This window comes from Trichosurus vulpecula, chromosome 8, assembly GCF_011100635.1.
Source record: "Trichosurus vulpecula isolate mTriVul1 chromosome 8, mTriVul1.pri, whole genome shotgun sequence".
NCBI classification, from domain to species: domain Eukaryota; kingdom Metazoa; phylum Chordata; class Mammalia; order Diprotodontia; family Phalangeridae; genus Trichosurus; species Trichosurus vulpecula.
The window spans coordinates 211,825,046-211,840,656 of record NC_050580.1 but is presented as its reverse complement, the minus strand read 5'-3'; positions in this window follow the sequence as shown (position 1 = coordinate 211,840,656).

Genomic DNA, 15,611 nt, shown 5'->3' with positions numbered 1-15,611 from the left:
AAGCTCCTTGAAGGCAGGGACTGTTTCAACTTTAGCACAATGCCTGACACATAACAGACCCAATACATTCTGAATGAATGAATGAATGGACAATAGTTAAGAGACCAGTAGTGATGATCAAAGCAGGGCATTGGGTATGGAGAGAAAGGTTTAGGTTGACAGTTTCTGGCAACTATTAACATGACAGAAACAAGGAAGTTTCCTTTTATTATTGCTCTTGGTCTGCAGAAATTAGATTGGTGATTCCCTACATTTTACAGGTCCAAAGTCTTCCTATAATTTCATCATCCACATCTCAGTTTTCACCTAAAAAAATATAGACCTTCTACTTCATCCTCTTCTGTCCCTGTATCTCTATCTCTCTCTGTCTCTATTTCTCTCTTTTTTATCTCTCTCTGTCTCTCTGTTTGACTGTCTTGATAGATAGATAGATAGACAGACAGACAGACAGTTAGGTGGCACAATAGATAGAGCTCTGGGCCTGGAGTTAAAAAGTTAAAAAGACCCGAGTTCAAATCCAGGCTCAAACACTTGCCCTGGGCAAGTCACTCAATCCTGTTGGCCTCACTTTCCTCATCTGTAAAATGAGCTGGAGCAGAAAATGACAACCACTCCAGTATCTTTATCAAGAAAATCCCAAATGGGGTCACAAAGAGATGGATGTGACTGAAATGACTGAATAACATAGATAGATAGATAGAAAGATAGATAGATAGAGAGAGAGATAGAGGATGGATGGATGAATGGATGGATGGATAGAAAGACAGACAGATAGAAAGACAGATAGATAAATTTAACTGAATTATTCAAAATAAATTATGCCCAAGAAAAAATGGTCATTGAGTTCCATTCTCCTATCCTTAGTCCTAACTTATTGATCCATGTGGTGGATATAAACTGATGTATGTATGTTTATTTGTTTGTTTTTCATTCAATCTTGGTTTACTACACAGGTAAAAGAAATCCCTCGACTAATCAGAGCATGCTGAGGCTGCCCCCTCTTCACCCAGCTTTCTGTGAGAACAAAAGTTAAGAGATTTTTTTCCTTCTTGAGACAGGACATCTCTGTAAGGTGTGTTAGCAGACTACTGGGCATCCCTTTGGAATGATGAGGCAGCAGACTGGACAATAGATATAAAAACATGTTTCATAAATAAAGTCTTGTACCATTTTCTAGACAGCTTGAAGTCTTTCTTTAATCTCTGACCACAGTCCAGAGAGCATAGAATCTGGTGTTAGTCATGTCTGTTCAGTTCCTGAATCCTAGCCAGGTGGTCCTTTTAGGATGTAAGAGGGAAAAGAGCCTGTATTTTCCAATTCACTTGCATGGCAACCCATTTCTTTTGTCATGTCTGCCCAAGCTTCATGTCATTTGATTGATTTTTCTGTTTCTGATTATTCTTGGTTCTTCTGATTCTTGGTTGTCTATTCTTGGTACTCATTCCTCTTGCTTCTGAATTTGACCTATCCCATGCCCCATGGCTGATTACTAATGGTTGATCCCAACCCTTATGTTTGACTACCTTCCATTGTCTCATTATCACAAGGTCTGCTTCTCTTGTCTTTTTGGAGAGAATGCAAAACAAAGACTTGTTACACTGGCTTATGGAGTAAGCAATACTGTGTCTAGTGCAAACAGCATGAACGGCACCCTCAAATCAGCTTTTGAAAACAAATTCAGATGGCGAGAAGAGACTCTGGCAAGATGCTGGAGGCCTTGGGACAAAAGGCCTACAAGGGGAAAGACCTAGGTGACTACTGTAGAGACGCAAGGGATTGAGTGGGGCAGAGCTAGGAAGAGAAGGAGATCTTTCAGGGTACAAATGCTTGAGGTAGGGATGGAGTGCCAAATGGCAATGGAAGCTTCCTATTTTAAATAACTATTTTTGCTAATTAGGTGCTAAACTCAGTTTCTACCTTTTGAAGGAGCACAAGTGCTGTCATCATCTTCTAAATTCAGGTGCCTAGGGGCAAAGGCCTGATTACCTCTCTCTAGTTATAACTCTCAGAGAATGTTGGATAATAGTGATCTCAAACTCCAGAAGTTGAAAGTTTACATGCATGGAGTACCCTCTTAGGGGTAGAAAATTCTTAGGCCTTCTTCCTTTCGCCTTCAACAGGAAAGTATAACTCCTGTCTCAAGGCCCATTTATATGAGACTTTCTCCTAGAGTCTATACTATAGATAAAGGCCCTGCCCTACATGAAAGGTGAGAGAGCTCTAGACTTTACCAGTCCCCCTTGGAGATTCTTCCTCAAGTCACATCTGGCATCCAGTTTTGAAAGAGAAAATGGAAGAAGCCAACCCCATTTCAGATTGCTGAAGGAAAAGACTAGGAAGACATAAGAACTGGCAGTCTCTGTCATATCCCTATTCCCAGCTTGCTGTACTGAAAGGAGTTTCTCTTTGGCTGAGATCCAGGATACTCTCTCTTGGTTGAACCAAGTTATCTGACTCCCAATGGGAGAGCCCTTTCTCTCAGTATTGTCTGGTATATATTCTCCTATGTATACCTTCTCTGATTTCAGTTTCCCTACCATTTGAGTAATTGTGTTTTCATTGTGGAGCTGGTATTTGGTAGGAAAGGTTTCCTCTTACTCCCAGAAATGACAAAACAACCAGGAGTTAGCTCAAATATAATTATATTCTCTTGACAAACCATATTTAAGGGAGCAGATATATTTCTAGCCCAATCCCTCCTTTCTCTGAGATGAGCAGTGTCCTCTGGCCCCAACCTTCGGCTTACAGGCAGAAATTAAAGTCTCCTTTGGGGAAGGGGCAGAGGAAAAGAAGATGGGAAGTCTGTTCTTCTTACCTTTGAGTTACACAATGACAGCCCTCACCAATGGTGGACTTCTCTATGCATCTGGGGTCCACTTCTCCTGTTACAATAGCAACACTAGTTAGGCTATTGTGTCATAACCCAAAAAGTGAGTCCACGATACATACTGTCTGCTGACTTTAATGAGGTGATTGACAGATTAAAAAGCAAAGATAAACAACTGGGGTAGTCTCAACCATAAACAGTCTGAGAATGGTGCTTTATGCTTTAAGATATTCATGCCCACCATCTTGGATTATTCTAATTTTTAAAATGAGCTGCCTCTTTTTATATAACGCACCATGTCATTGTCAAGCCATTTGCTTTTTGCTAGAGTCCACATTCAGGTAAACCAGTACATAGATCCTTTAGGGATTATCATAGAAAATTCAACATTAACCTGAAAGTTTATATCAACCACATAGCTAGACTATTTTTAGAAAAGGCTCATCTTCTAGTGTATTCATTAATTATTATTGCTCTGCACTTGGTCATATTTCCCAATTCTTTCAGTATTGTTAATGCTTAGCTCTTTTGTGTAGTGCATTTTAATCTTTAAAGTACTATGCAGGCCAGAATTAATCTCAGGCAGAATTTTCCCATTTTGTAGATGGCGGAAGGAGAGGCTCACAGACTTGTCTGGGATTCCATTGGAAAATATTTTCAGAGCTGGGATTTTAAAGAGAAGTGACAGCTCCAGATATATCAATATAGAAATAAAGATGATTGTGGCTCCTATTCACCACTTGATCGTAAACCCCCTTGAACCTCTGGGACATTAAGTAAATCAAGCAATAATATGGTGTGAAAATGTTGTGTTTTCCTTGGGACTAATTTTTTTTAAAGTTATTCACTAGCTATATTGCTTAGTCTTGATCAGGAAGATAAAATATTCAGTTTCTAGGTTCTTGTGATCAAGCTACATGACACAAATTTCAAAGGCTGTGATGATATACTTTTCTCTCTGAGTCTGGATGGGAGCTCCTCCTCCTCCCCTCCCTTGATCCCCTTTGCACACAAATGGGCTTGTCAGGAACCCCCAGTGTTCCTGCTTTCTCTTTTTATTAAAGACAATAGATCATGATTTCTATAGTGGAAAGAAAAAAAAGAAAATTAATAAAAACAGGCATGTACAACACATATTGGCAACAGGTAGCTTTCTGACAGACCTAGCAGTGTGTAATCATGACATGCCAAAACATTAGCAAGGAAACTACTCATGCGTGACACTCATGTTCAGCCTTTGCCAGCAGATATCAATGGTCTCTTAGGGATGGCTTCCTTTCATAGCAGCACCTGAAACACAGCAAACTCTGTGGCTTTGCTTGGTGAGAGGAATGTATACTCGGGGCACCACAAAGCCAAATGACTCCATGCCATATGCGATTCTTTAAGCAAGTGACTATTTGGCCAAAATGTAAACCCTCTCTACAGACCGAAAGGGATTTTCTCTACATAGTTGGCATGATTGACTCCTCCTAGACCTGAGCTATTCTTCATGAAGACATAGTGGTAAACCTTTCTCCCACCCCCACCCTCCCTTATATGGGGTATTTGCTCCTTCCATAGATAGTTCCTTGGAGTCGAACATATTTTGGTTACTGGTTTTGAGCTGACCAGCAAAGGGAAATCCTTGGATGTCTTGGATTTTAACTAGCCTTTGCAACATCATTGAATGTGACTGAATTTTAAGCAAATGTGTGCACTCTTTTATTTTAAACTACAGGTGGAAAACAGCTAATATGAGGGAATCAGTGAAACATAGGAAGAATTCAACAAACTCTTGGAGAGTAAAAAAAGGAGAGTTAGGAGAACAAGACACATAATGACTAAGCTAAAATAAATGAAACTCCTACTAAAAGGCAGCTGAACTTGGATTAAATGCAAAAATCAACATATTTCCCTCCCCTCAGGAGAGAACAGAAAGACTATGGGCAGAGAATGTTGCATATTCTTAACATGGTACTGTTTGCTTTTGCTTAATTATTTCTTTGGGGATGGAGTATATCAGATAATGATTACAATGCTGTGATGCAAAAAACAAAAGTAATCAATCAATAAATGAATATAAATAGATTTCAATGGAGAAATGGGAAGGTGGAGATGGGATCAGGGATGGAAAGGTATTTCAAAATGCATTTACAGTTTTTTGAAATGTTTGGGCATTTCGAGGATTTCATGATTTCATTGGTGTCGGTATTCCCTCCATGACTCCCTGTTTTCCCATAAATCCAATGGACCTATCCAAAATACTAGATGCCTTTTTTTTTTTGTTCCTCGGGGTGGGGCGGGGGAGAGGAGAGAGGGAGATACTAGTGTACAACCCCAAATGTCCATCTTTGAAATGTTTAGTGAGCCAAAATCTGGCTAGATTAGTGTATTGCTGACTTACATTTGAGAGGTACTTTCAAGTAATAGCACGTGGAAACATCACAGAGTGTTCAATTGAGATACTTCCTCCCAGCTCTAAGAAAATGAAATTTAGATATAGAAAGCTGGTCTTTTGAGAGGGAGGTGTGGTGCAAGGGAGGCTAATGTGAAAATCCTGAAAATGATCTTGAAAATTAAATCATTGGCAGGACAAGAACCTGCCTTCTGATTCCTGCCATGATTGACTGACTTCTCGGTGCTTTGATACCTTGGCCCTGGTTCCTGCTCCTGTTTTCTATTGTTGTTGTTGTTGAGTCATTTTCAGTCATGTCCAACCCTTCATTACCCCACTTGGGGTTTTCTGGGCAAAAGTACTAGAGTGGGTAGCTATTTCCTTCTGCAGCTCATTTTATAGATGAGGAAACTGAGGCAGACAGGGTAAAGTGACTTGCCCAGCATCACAAAGCTAGTAAGTGTTTGAGACCAGATTTGAACTCAGGTCACCCTGACTCCAGGCTTGGAGTTCTATTCCCTGCGCCCCGTAGCTGTCTCTGTTTCTTTCAGTCTCTCTTATTGGACACAGGCTTGTTTCCCTCTAGGGAACCTAGGTTTGAATCCAGGGTCTGCCGCTTATTAGCTGTATGACTTGAACAAGTCATTTAAGAACAGCTGGGTGGCACAATGGATAGAGTACAGGATTTGGATGCAGAGTTTTTTGTTTGTTTGCTTTTTTACCCCAAATCCAACGCTCCGAGGTGTTGGCAGAATACGCCACATTCAAAGTGATCATTATTTTTGATAATAACGTTAGTATTTAAGATTGATTTTGAATCTCTGCTTTCCATGGCACAAAGCACTATCTGAGTCCTCAAAATAATATACGCTTGATACACTTTGTGCAAGAAAAATCTAGCTTCCCTATCCATTTCCCCCACTTCTGTTCATAATATTCAAGGTCTGAAATCTTAGTTAACTTTGATGTCTCCCTTTCTTTGGTCTTCTTTGTCTAGTCGGTTCTTAAATTATGTCTTTTTAAAAATAATCTGTGGATTTTCCCCTTCTCTGTTACCATTTTCATCACTGTTGCTTAGATTCTTATTACTTCAAGACTGGATGATTGAAATAATCTAACCTCCTTAAATCTCTCCTCTTTCCACTTAATTCTACACAACAGCGCCAGATTAATTTTCCAGAAACACCAGTCTGACTACATCATTCCATTGCTTTAAAAGCTATGATACCTCTCCTGATTTGTCATTGGATTCAATTCAAAAGCATCACCCCAGTATTCAGAGCTGATTTCCATGATGTGGTTCTATATTAATTGTCTAATCTCCTCTACTGCGCCCTAACATGAATCTCTAATTCCAGTTACATCGTTGTTCAGTAGTTCAACTGTGTCCAACTCTTCATGACCCTACGGTCCATAGCTTCTAAGACTGTCCTCGGGGTTTTCTTGGTAAAGATAAAGGAATTGTTTGCTATTTCCTTCTCCAGTGTATTAAAGCAAACAGAAATCAAGTGATTTATCCAGGGTCACACAGCTAGTAAATGACTGAGACTGAATTTGAACTCAGATCTTCCTGACTCCCAGCCCATTACTCTATCTACTGAGCCACCTAGTTGCCTTTCCAATTCCAGTTATATCATTGTCTTATTGTCAGCTATATTATCACCCTTATGACATTGTCATAATCCCCTCTCTTTTTTCTGAAGTCTTGACTAAAATATAACTAAAAAAGTAAATCCTAAGTATTTACTAAGAAATAAATACTATACAAGTTATTCTCTCTTCCTAAGTTATATTATATATCACTTCATATTAGACTACAAGCTCCTTGGGGGCAGAAGACTGGGTAATTTTTCATTTTTGTATTCCTAGTACTTACCTTGGCTTGGAAAATACAGACCATCAAGGTACGTACAAGACTTTATTGGATCTATGGCTTCATGGACGTAGGTACTCTGACCAGTGATGGAGATAGTTATCTGCTCCTCATCCTATTCAACAAGTCTGACTGTGGATCATACCTTGTTCTTGTTTTCATTCTTACTTGTACATTTCTTAGATAATGTCTTTAACATCACATAACTTTTTATAGATAAAATTCTGTAGTCTATTTACATCCACTATACATCTCTTCATTCTGCTTTGGGAAACCCACAACTTACAAATTTCAGAGTTAGAAATATAGGCCTTGTTTCTGGGAGAAGATTAGGTAGGTTAAAAGAACTGTGCCTTTGACGTATGCAGTAGGTGTTTAATAAATGTTTGTCGAGCTGAATTACCTGACTGATCAGTTTTGTCAGCTAACATGTGGATTTGCATTCCGACTTCCCTTAGAAATCATCCCTCTCTTTTGCAACCCGAGAATAAAACAAATTATTCGTTCTTTCTTTTCCTTCAGCGACAACCCAATCCTTTCAATTATAGCTTTCAGGTACTACTGCATTTGATGTTCGGCTTTAACACTGATATTTTTTATGATGGCCTCTAGCTCTGCAGTGGAGCATTCTGTAACACTAAGCTAAGCAGGCACGATTTCCATTTTCCAAGCCTTATCTGGCAGTATTATTTCTTGCTCTTGATTTTCTTTCTTTCAGATTTGTCAGTGGCAACACTTTATCTTCGTTTTTGATGTTAGCTCAGTGAGCCAAATGAGATTGGAATCTCAGTGACTCTGAATTATAATCTCTTCTCTTTCACAGGCTTACCATGTGCTATCAGACAAATAATTTATCCTCCCCATACCTCACTCTCCCCACCCATAAACAAGGGATTCATGTGACCACTAACCCTGATAGTTTGGTATTTAGTCATTAAATAAAGGTAATTCTAAAATAAGTCACAAAATAAGAGTCCCTATGCAAACATCTGAGTGACAATAACTTCCCAAGAGTAAGTTCATTGACTTGAGAAGCAGAGACCGTACGTGCTTGCTGACCAGGCTGGTTTGGTCAGTTCTTGAAGAGTTGATAAAAATAGACAGCACAAGCCTTTATTCAAAGGCATAGCCTTGTGAAGAGGAGGTATGCAGTAAATTAGGGGTATTAGCAGAGTGGCATATTATTCACTGAAGGTGCTGGAAGCGTATTCTAGCTATAAGGATGTTTGATGGCCTTTGGTCAAGTATTCACATACAAGAGTCATGTACCAAATACAACAATCCGTATAGCCCCAGGGTAGAGTTTACAGCAGGTTTCTGTTTTCCTGCTTTCATCCATATGCATACAAGTGATAACATGTACTAAGTTAAATAATGCATAGTACTTAAACTATTCTTACTTTTTATCCTTTGGTTATTGTAATTACATGTAATTTTGTGAAGGATTTTCTATTTTTAAGAAATTGCACTTTTGTACTTGATCCAGCTAACAGGATTTTCTTACATTACTTCATAAAGAGGCCATCTTTTAAACTTCTAATGTTATTTCTTATTCATTAGTACATATGCCTGTAGGGCATGTTCATAAATGGGTTAAAGTTACAAAGTTATGCTTATAAAAGCTCACGGTAATTTGGAGTATCAGGAGGATTTATTAATTTTGAAATCTCAAAAGAGCAAAAGCTAAAATGAGATTGGATTAAGTATATTCTTGCATGCAGTTATTCTAAACACCCTTAAGGACCAAAGACTAACTTACAGAGGACATTATGCAAATATGAATATATCTCTAAGTGCCTCATAGGCTTGCTGATGTAATATTTTGCATGGTTAGTTAAGTACATCAAGTAAAAGGTTTGACCTTGATATAGTATAAACGTGCTTATTTCAAACTACTCAATTGTCTTCTGGGGGCACTGTAGAATGAATCAACATAATGTGAACGATAGATAAAGCCCCAATCTCATCAACAGAGCCCTCAGTACACAATGAGATATTTTCGAAGTGCTTAACAGCATCTTTCACATAGTAGGCACTTACCAATTGCTTGTTCCCCTTGACCGGCAAGTAGCTAAGTGCTGTTCTGTATAACATATCCCTTCCCCCACAAAAGTGCTATTTTGATGCCTCATTATAGTGTTTATGTGGAAATGGGTTCTTGAAGGTTATGCAAGAAGGGCAAAAATTCTGTTAGATACTACCATGATGGAAAGGCTTTGAATATGGATCCTGTGAAAAATTGTGTCTTTTTTCGAGGACCAACAAACACAGCTAAGTTTAGAAAGGCTCAACACCAGAAGGCTGGCCACCAGGTGATGATTTTATTTTTAGTTACAACAATTCATTAAATGCTTCTACTGAAATAAGTAGGGACTACAATATATGCTGATAGAGAAAGTTCATCCATTTGATAAATCCATATTTGAAATATTGAAGTAGAACTTGCTAGGTTTTCATCATCTTATTGGTAATGTGGCAACAGAAAGTATTATGGTAAAATCTAGGCAATTATTCTTTATTGGTTCCCACGAATTAAGGCATGTTTTTTACTCATTGAACAATGGTTCTGGATTTGAGATACTATTAGATTACATGAATTTAGATCCTAGAAGGGGCAATCATATTCACAAAGATTAGTGGAGTTGAGCAGGGTCTTACAGTCTGCAAATTTCCATAATGCTAAGTTATGAGGCAGGATTGTCAAGTATACTTTCTCTTGTTGCAAAAATGTTAAAGGGATAAATTCCCCCGCAGACTATTGGGAGAAATTAACTTTTTGCCAGGGCCATCAAGGCCTCTTGCAATTAGTATATCCAAGTGCAAAGCTGGTTATGAATGTTCCCAGAGCATCTCAAAACATTTAAAAGCTTGTAAATTATGTTGGTACTCATTGAAATAACTGTTTGATAAATTTGTCCTTGATGAGAAAGAATGAATTAGCAATAACTCACATATATATTGAAATTTATAAAATCTTCTAACAGCAATCCCATGAGTTAGGTAGTGTAAGAATTATTATTCAGTCAGTTGAAAAACATTTATTAAGTTCTATGTTCCAGACTCTGTACCAAGCACTGGGGATACAAAGAAAGGCAAAAGATGATTGCTGCCCTCAAGAAGCTTATCATCCATTAGGAAAGGCATGACAAAAAGAAACTGAAAAACAAAGTAGGGAGAAGGTACTGGGGGAAGGATATGATGGAGAGGTCCAAGAGTGCAGTCAGGAAATGAAGAGGCATTGCTAGTCACTAATCTCTTCCTATTCCCCAAGAAAGGCCAATCCTTGGTATTCCCATGCTCACTCCGGTGGTTGAGTGCTCCAGTCTACCAACAGGGAGTACAGAGGAAATGCAAAAAACTTGGTGTTTGATCTTGATTTACTCAAACTGAATAGGTATGAGCTCCCACATGACTAAAACTCCATTTTCTTCCTGAGTTAGTTATATTTCACTGAGCCCAAGTCACACAACCTTGACTCTATATACATGTGAAAATCATAACATTGTGTTATTATTATCCTTTAGGGTACGATGTATGAAAATTAGAATCAGTCCCAAATTAATCACTAGTTTCTCTACTTCCAGACTATACTGGAGGGGAAGTAGGGCTGGAGAAAACAATATTGGAAAGATTGTGGAGTAGGCAAAGCTTTCTTCAATGTTACTTTTATTTTCATATTTAAAGTCCCTTTTCCCACTTATGGGACTCCCCACCCCCTTGATGCTATTCTCTGGCTTGCCCAGGCTCCTTCCCCCGCTCTAATACATCTTCCCTGGTCTGCCATACTTAGACAGCAACCTATTCTCTGATTTTTTTCCCCCTAACTTGATCCTTTGCATAAAAGAATATCTATTTTTTTTGCTCTGTCTTCCCAGGATCCATTTCCCCACAATAGTTCATTGGTTAATAGCATTAATGAGATAATCATAGAATCTAAAATCTTAGATCTGGCGGAATGCTCAAAAAATTATTTTCAGATTGGTAGGATAACACTCCTCTCTTTTCCCCAAGGACTGAGACATGTTTCTTGGGAGCCAAATAGCCTCAAAGAGGAGAAAATTCTTAAAGCCCTTTCCTCAACATATGGTTTCTCATTGGATGCTGTGAGAGAAAGAATCACTGAGCTTCTTCAGACATAAATGGAGCAAAGACAAAGCAGCTGAATCTGACTTTTTAAATATGCTGACAGCTCCATCTATACAGACAATAAAAAAACCCAACACCCTCCTCTTAACTATGTGGTTAACCAACTGGAACCAGGTAAAGAATGTCTGTGCATGCCCTAGTCTCTCCAAGGAACTTCCTTTCCACAGAGTCAAGATTCTTCCAGAAATAACTCCCTAGTGTCCTCGACTTGGAGATACTGTATTAGCTGAGCAAGTTAGTGGGGATTGCATATGTGCCAGAGCCCTATTTCATTGAAATTAGATTATATTGGTTCTATGTGGCTCCAAAGGAAAGAACTAGGACCAGTGTGTTAGGAGGTAAATTTTGCCTTAGAATAATAAAGAACTTTCTAACAATTAGAGATGTTAATAAAGAAGAATGCAACTCAGCGAGAAAGTGAAATCTAGTCCCTAAAATAGTTGAAGCAGTGACTGGAGTGACCATTTGGCAGGGATGTTTTTGGGAGATTCATGTTTCCAGAAGATTGTGTTTCTGGGAACCAGAATTGTTGACTTTGATTTCCTTCTAATTATTGGTGTTCTACTTGCCAGGTAAAGGCAGAGCATGAGCCTGATTTCTAAAATTTCCTTAAGGAGCATTATGCTGGGTGGTAGGGGTAAGAGCTGAGAGGAAGGAAATTACTTAATTAAATCCACTGCATTTTTCCCTAGTTCTCTCCAGTGTCCAAATGGATTTGTGAAGTCACAGATTTTGTAGCTCTTTCCAACAGGGCAGATTAAAAATTCCCCTTGCTTGCCAATCTTGGATGACTCTTGTCCATGTCCTCCCAAAAGCCTGCCGAGGAGGGGATCCTCAAACATATTGGAGAGCTTTCATCTCTTCTCCCAATATAGCCAATGTACAAGTGGAGCACCCTCACTGTGAAGTGGATTGCTTTTACAGCCATCTCACACCCACCATGTTTCTCTCTCCATTGCCTTCCTTGTGGTATTTATCTTTGGGTATTTGGAGCAACTCCAATCCATCCACTAAAGTGTTATTATTGAAAATATGGGCCTTTGCTTTCATGAGAAGCTTGAGGTGGGCAAAAGAGCTTTGCAACCATTAAGTTCACTGCTGTCCTTTTAAACTCTGGGTCCAACCCAAATTGTCCATTTGGCTTGTATCAGACACCTCCCCACCCCCCACGGCCACCCCATATATATGTATGTATATATATGTATATATGTACACACATGCATGTATATATACACACACACATACACACATATATACACATACATATGCATATACATTTATACATATATATGACTGTACAAACAGTATAAGATCTCCATCCAAAGGTATGTTGAAATCTGGACATTCTTCTTCCACTTGATCTTTCTTCTGTGGAGAGATGCTCCTTTGCAGGATTAAGTAACCATTCCAAACCAAACTCCTTTGCAGGATTATGCAACTCTTTCAAGAGGCTCTACAATGTTTTGGAACTTCACACAATCAAAATATTGTCATCTACAAACAGGTGCATCTGGAGGAGCTCACTATCCCCAGGGAATATTTCACTGTTCTGGGATCTTCTCTTGATCACTTCCATCACATTGGGGAATACCTTTGGCAACAGATATTCTAATTTTGTGCTTCAAATTACATTTATTATTAGAGGATCATTGAATAGGGTTTCTTCTATTACTATACAAGATTCTATTATAAGATTACTATTACAAGATTCGAAGAATTTTGGTTCTAACAAAAAAGAAATGAGGATGCTTTTAAAGCTTACTATCTTTGTGATCATGGGTAGATATGATCAAATCATTTAACCTCCTTAAGTATCAATTTCCTCATTGGTAAACTAGGATGATAATAGCACCTATCTCATGGATTTGTTGTGAATATCAAGTGAAATAATTTATTCAAAGTGCATTGCAAATCTTAAAGTGCTATGCAAATGTCAGCTGTTATTGTTGAATGACTGCTTTCAAATCTTTTTAAGCATCACTAAAGCCCTGAAAGATTGAAGTTGGGACAATTGGCAGGTGTGAAATGGGAGGAAGCTGCAAAAGAAATTGAATTTCTTCCATAATAATTCTACACAATAGCTGTGTAAACTCTCTATGGTTAAATAAATATACTTAAATACAAAGATTTTACAATTTCATTCAAACACTGCTGATAACAACTACCTGTCTTAGCTTCTGGACTCTTTACAAACAGCCAATACATTTGCACTTGTAATTTCCTTAGGAGACTCAGCAGTATGCTTTCTTTGCCCACCCCCCCCCAACACAAAATATAGGAATGAGAATCTTGAGTTTTTTTGAATGCTAAGTATAACCTTAATAAGCCTCTGGCATACAGGTTTTAGAGCCACTTTCTCTCTTCTTAAAGGTCCTCTGCTCTGGACTCATGTACATAATTGAGCCAGATTCCATCTTGGGAATGCTGGCCTCTAATGAAGGGGGCAGGGTATCTAATCCTTTTTTCTTACTCTTTGGTTCATTAATCCCCACCCCAGTATCTTGGGGATGATTTTCTTAAAACTTAGGTTTAGGCTTATATTTAGGGTTTCCCCCAAAGGGAGAGTTAAAGAGGTACCCATTGTCAGATTTGGGACAGTCATTTATTTCCTACTCACAAAATGAATACTAAACACACAACACTCATGCACATATTTGACAAAAACATACTTAAAACATGATCCAGTAACTTAACTTTCAAGTACTGTTCTAATCTGACATGCCCAGTCAGAAATGAGTTCCAAGAAAGCATTAGAGCTTTGAAAGCTATAAGTTGAATTTGTTGCAAACTTAAAAGGAGAAGCAAGCTATACATAATAGGGATTTGGAGTTATATGTCTAATCCTCTTTTGTTGTATGGAAGTGTTCATTTTGTTAGTTTTTTTTAAGTTAAGAATAATGATAGTGGTGATGATGATGATGATGATGATGACGATGATGATGATAAGAATAAGTTCTGAGACCCCACCTACTGGCCAAACTCTCAGTTTTTGATCTTGCTAAATTTCAGTGGGCCCTAGTCATGTGACTTTAGCTTAATGGAGTTGGATCTTCATAGGAGTGATCATGCTTAGATAAGATATGGAGCTGGTTTTACTCAACATAGAATTAGTAAGCAAACAGACATAAGAAAATAATGAATTATTAAACAATGACTAGGTGGGTACTACTGTTGCCCACAACTGTGCTCTACCTAGGAAGTCCCCAGGCACAGGATCATTCTGATCTGGTGGTTCTAGAATCTTCCTTTGGTTGGGTAAAGGATTTCAAACCACATAGTTTCCACAAAAAGTTTGACTCATGTATGCAGCAAGGTAAGCAAATAGATAAAGAGACTGAAACTCTAGACTCAGGATTTTGGCTTAGCCCAGAGAATGGAATTCTGAAGCATGATGATGCAAGCTGGATCTAGTGAGCACTGGTGCTATCCCCCATCTCAGCTGTCTGGTCACTGGGTGCTCGCCTTGGATAACCTCTCATGGAGCAGGGTGGTTACACATGACAGCCAGTTGCAGAAACAAGCTATACTGCCATCATTCCCCCCAGCAGCCCTCTCAAACTTTGACCTCAAGTAAGCAGCTTTCTGTATTTACCTACATATACCTGTATTTACCTGTGTGTATCTGTATTTACCCACATGTCCATCACTTCCTTCCTTTTTTCCAGCCCATTGCACTTCACGGCAAGAAAGATTAGGGCTGCAGAGGAATGGCCATTACAAAAATGACTATGTCTATATATTTGGATTAGAACCTATGATTCTGACTCCAAAGAGAATACTTTTTCCACTTAGATTTTTCTCAGATAATGACATTTTTTCTTCTTTCAAATAGAGAAGGTACACAGGCAAAATGAGTTGGGGGTATGAAAGTGGAATAAAAATATGGTTATGTTTTCAATGATCTATAAGCCAATGAATAAATGATCTCATTATTAGGATGCCTTAGTCTAGGAATTCTGTTTTCTGCCACCATAATCCTGCTCTGATTCCACCCCCAACCCCACCCCCACCCCAGGTTGTGAAGATTACTCTGGTTTAAGGTCATATCAGAAGAGCAGATACTCTAGTGTTGTTGTTCAGTCATTTCAGTAGTGTCTGACTTTTTGTGAAGCCATTTGGGGATTTCTTGGCAAAGATAATGGAGTGGTTTGCCATTTCCTTCTCCAACTCATTTTACAGATGAGGAAACTGACTTGCCCAGGGCACAGCTAGGAAGTGTCTGAGGCCCAGATCTGAACTCAGAAAGATGAGTCTGACTGACTCCAGGACCAGCACTCCATTCACTGCACCACCTAGCTGAACATATACTCTAGTATGTCCTACCAAACTGGGAAGGTTTTGAACTGGGGCAGGTGACACAGATGAACTGCATATGTTTCCAAAGACAA